A 4,878-nucleotide genomic window follows, 5' to 3' on the forward strand; every position below is an offset into this window, starting at 1 on the left:
TAAATTAATAAATTTTAATTGTTGTTTGGGTAATAATGAGTAGTGAACTACAATTAAAGGATGGGAGAAGCACTCAATAATTTTAGGGTAGGTTAAGAGATCTTTTAACTAACTTCATATCTAATCCGTCAAGTAAGCTCTTTAGAGCATTCAAGTATGAAAATAACCTTAAAATATTGTCATATTTTGGGGTTATTTTTACTTTTATTTCTTTGGTGAAATAGTACCTTGTGAAACTTATTTTATAAAACATCTCTCGAAGAATGTGCCTTCTCAAATAATATTGTTCTAATGATTAGTCATTCTACAACGGAATCATTCTTGACAAAGATTGTTTTAAATAGCGGTTATTCTTAGAGAAAAGTTATACTGAAAGTTATACCCCTTCCAACCTAGGACACATGGCAGCCCAACAAGCTACCCGAAAGACGCCCTTTTGATAAGGGTCAAAAGTAACATAATTTAGCTTCATTCTTAGTGCATTTTTTGGTGATTATGTGACATTAATTGTGAATTATATACTCCTAATCCTTTTATATTCATGTTTTGATGCTTAATAGGGCAATTGGGAGAAATAGGAGCGAAAAACGAGTGAAAATTAGAACATTGGAGCATTCTGGAAGCTGTACACATGCAACAGACTTTTACACGGGCAATCCAGATGGCTATGTGATCCATACGGGTGTGTATCCATGGCGTGTTGATCTTGGGAACTGTGTGCACTAACAATTGAAAATTACGATTTTTAGGGTTTTTTGGCACTTGAAGAAGACATAAATAAGGAAATAAAGGAGGGAAGTGTTGGAAGGTTGGGTTTGGAAAATGCAGCCGAAAATAGGTTTAAGGGAAAACCAAAGTTTTAATTTTTTTTTCTAAAAATAAGAACTTGGTTGTGTTATCTAAGGTAACAAACACTTAATCAAAATCGTGCATTTATGATTCATTTAGGATGAACGCTTCGACCGAGTAGTCTTCTCCACTGTTCTCAAACTCACGTCTGCCAAGTCTGGGCTCGCTTCGAATCAGAAAAATTTTCACAAAATTACCAATGAGACAGTTTCATAATTTCTCCAAACTTATTGAGTCACAAAATTATTCTAAACAACTATTCTAAATAAAATTTGTTGTTACTAAATAAATATTAAATACTGACATCCGTAATTGTTTCAAATCAATTTTGTTATTAATTTTAGAAGCACATTTTCTCATAAAGTAAATTTATAATTTTATCAACCTTGTAATTTTAATTGTGGAATTACCGAAGAAACTTTCAAATAAGGTTATCGATTTTTGATAGCTACTTGTTGTATCAAATGACTTATAATTTTATATAACAAAATTGAATTCAAATTTTGAATAAAAAAAATTAAAAGATTTCAGATGACACCGTTCTAGCCAGGGCAATGAACACATCTGATTATAAAAGTTAATCATGAATTTATGGAGGATGAAATTAAAGAAGATTCTAAACCCAAAGATAAGGTAACGACATCATATCATTCAAGATTAAACACATTTTCAATGACTTATATGGAAGATTGTTGATATATAAATATATCAACCACAAATTTTCCAAAGATATTTCTTTTGGGAATTCATAATTTGATTTTATTGCTCAAAATTTCATGTGATTGGATGACATATTAATCACATTTATTGGCAATCTGTACTTTATTAGCTGGGAACCAATCCAACTTTTATTAGAAGAAGATGGGAACATATTTAATATTCTACTAATAAGTCATTCCCCCCAAAATTTTTCTCTTTTTTTCTCCAAGCCATTTGCTTCTTTCTTTTGTTTTGCTTAGCGGCGGTATTAGTTTCCGTGCTGACTATTTTCCTCTCCCATCAACCCCTTTTTTCTTTCTTATATTCATTCACTACACACGTCTTCTCTCTTTTCAAATTACAAATTTATTTTGTAGGTATCTTTGTTGTCTTCACAAGTTGTGATAGACAGATGACGGTTGCCTATTGTTCACTAAAACTTCACTGACCACCAGTAGTTTTTCTTGGAAATTGGGTGGCTCTTTGTCAACTTCTTAATTTTTTTATGATTTCACGTGTCAATTCAGACACGTGTTGTCTTAAGTTTTATATATTTTTTTGTTTGTTTTTCCATTGTTGAATAAGTCTTCAATTTTAGAATTTTTGTCTGCTCTTATAGCACATATTTTAGTCTTGCTTATGCATGTAATTTTAGTTTTACAAGTGATTTTAGAGATGATTTTGTTGCCGTCCTCTCTAGTTTAGTAAATGCTCGATTCTTTTGTCAATTTTTGCTCGCCGCTTTTGACCATCCGCTGCTGATTTCATTGTCGTATTAAGTGCTTACAATCACTCCAGATATATCGTGCTTGAGTTGTGATGCTGAGGCTAAAGCCTTTATTGTGTTGATGGAGCTTGTCATTCACCATCTACAATGACTGTTTACTATTGTTTTTTCCTCTGAATTGTATGGTTCTATTCATTGAATGAATTAATGAATTTACATTTAAAAAAAATTATAAGTCTTTCCCTTAATTAATATTTTAACTTTTTAAGTGACATTATAATAACAAGTGGTTCTAACTCGAGACCAATACTGTTTGGATTAAGAGTGATATTTAAGTAAAACCTTTTTGATAATAATAACTTCAGGATTCGAACTTGATTCAAATTCTTAGTTAAAATATAATAAATCTGTATAAAGATTGCACTTCTTATATGATATGTTCGACTACGTGTATATATATATATAAATTTCTCGATTTGATTTTACTCTTTAATTTATAAATTTATTTTTTCTCGAATTCGACTTCCATGAAATTATTTATATTTCTTCAATCATTAAAGGAGTCTTTACTTTGAAGATTCAAAAATTATAATTATAAAGGAATAGTTTAGTTTCAATGGACATCTATAGATATGTCATAAATCATATATGACTTTTTGCTTTGAACAAACTAAAAGTGTATAAACTATCTTTCAATATATATATGTATATATATAAAACTATAGGCTATCATTTTCAATGTAAATTGTGTCTCATTACTTCTAATTTTAGCTGACTTTTGTATTGTTTTGAGCAACGAAATTGTAAACCAAGATAGCTAATTAGGTTTTCATAGTGTTTGACAAATCTTTGAGGTTCCGGCTTTTAAAGATCTACAGCATGTTTGGTTGGGTGTATTGGCTATGCCAATACACCCCTAATCGTGGGCCTCACTTATTACGCCTCTAATCCGTTGTTTGGTTCAATGTATTGCTATTACGGGGCTAAACCATTACTGACCTAATCAGTGAAATCCACCGATTTCTAATACCTCCCTTTTGCTCCGTTTAGGCGATCCTTCAGTTTACCCTCCCTGTTTTACCCTCCCAGGCTTCACCTTTTATTTTCTTTTTCTTTACAACCAATTTGCTCCTTCTCAACCTTTTCTTTTCTTTTTGTATCATTATAGCTCCAAATTTTTGTTGTTTGATCGAATCCAAAATATTAATCTCAGTTTCGCACAAAAACTGTAAGTCAAATACCTTTCTATCAGCAGTTTATTTCTTTATCGTTTTCGTTGAATTTTGCTGCTCGTTTAGTTATTTTTTCAGTCGAATCTGTGATGAGTTATGAATATCGGATATATGTTATCATTATCTTTATTTCTCGTTGTAGTTCCTTGAAATTTTTTTTATTTTGTTGAAACCAAATGAAAAGAATCAATGGAGGGGCTGATAAAATACCCTAAAATTGAACCAGAAGACAACCAGTTTCAATTCTTATCTTCCCAGGTAATTCTTATTATTTTTTCTTTCTCGTGTTAAATATCTGTTTGGTTGCATTGAAAACCAAGGAAAAGGAACTGGAAAGTTTGTAAATGTTGTTTCTCTGCTTTTTCTAATTGGGTTTAGCCCAGATGGTTGAATGAATAACCTTAACTAAGATGGAATACAATTTTCTATTGTTTATTCTTTTTTTCTTTGAAAAGGGAGCATCTGTTAGTTTTAGTTTTCTTTTTGTTTTGGATTAATTGTTATTTAGCTTCTCCAAGTAGAGGGTTGTTCTTAGTATTTCTTTGTATGAAAAAATTTGAAGGTTCTTATTGGATGCCTGAGATTGATCGCACGAGCATTGCTGCATTGTTAAGGATAGTCAGTAGTTGTTAGTCAAGAGTAGCTGTTAGTCGAAGCTGTTATACAATTGGTTCAATTGTAACTATTTGCTATCCATTATAGTCTGCTAAGGAGTTAATAGTAGCTGTTAGTCGAAGCTGTTATACATATTCTTGTATGAATAGCTATAGAGACTTTATTGTAAAGAGATCATCTTTGCAGATTGATGGTATTTCAATATCAGATGTCTTCCTTCTTGTATATTTAGTGTGTATCTTGATATGCATTGATGTGATTTCCCAGTATTAGAGCAAAGTCATTGTTTAAATTGTAGGTTATTTAATTTGATATGGATTTTAGTATGGCAGCAAGTTTTATGTCGAAATGTACCTATAGGCTATAGCATATTTTGCTTCTTCTTTTTTTCTTTTTGCTCGCATAATATGCTTATCTTTGTTCTTTTAGTTTGTGGTTGCAAGCAGTTCTGTGTTTGCTGCCTGTTGTTTAGAGGATCTTGGGAGTGTCATATTGGGCATCCTTTGTCATGTCGTTTTTTATTTCTATTTTTTGTTTCTCCTATTTCTCCTTATGTCTGACCTTGTTTCCATTCTTGTTTATTGATGGATATTTTCTTCCATAATGGTTGTTTCCTTTTACTGTGGTTTTCCTTGTTTCAAAAAGACCAGTTCTATACTCTGGAATTAGTGATTCAGCCTGGAGGAATTTCAGACTTCCCCATCAGGTATTCTTTCATCCTTCACCTCTTCTTCTTCTCACGGTCCCCATTCCTTA

Source organism: Gossypium hirsutum, chromosome D01, assembly GCF_007990345.1.
Source record: "Gossypium hirsutum isolate 1008001.06 chromosome D01, Gossypium_hirsutum_v2.1, whole genome shotgun sequence".
Taxonomy (NCBI): domain Eukaryota; kingdom Viridiplantae; phylum Streptophyta; class Magnoliopsida; order Malvales; family Malvaceae; genus Gossypium; species Gossypium hirsutum.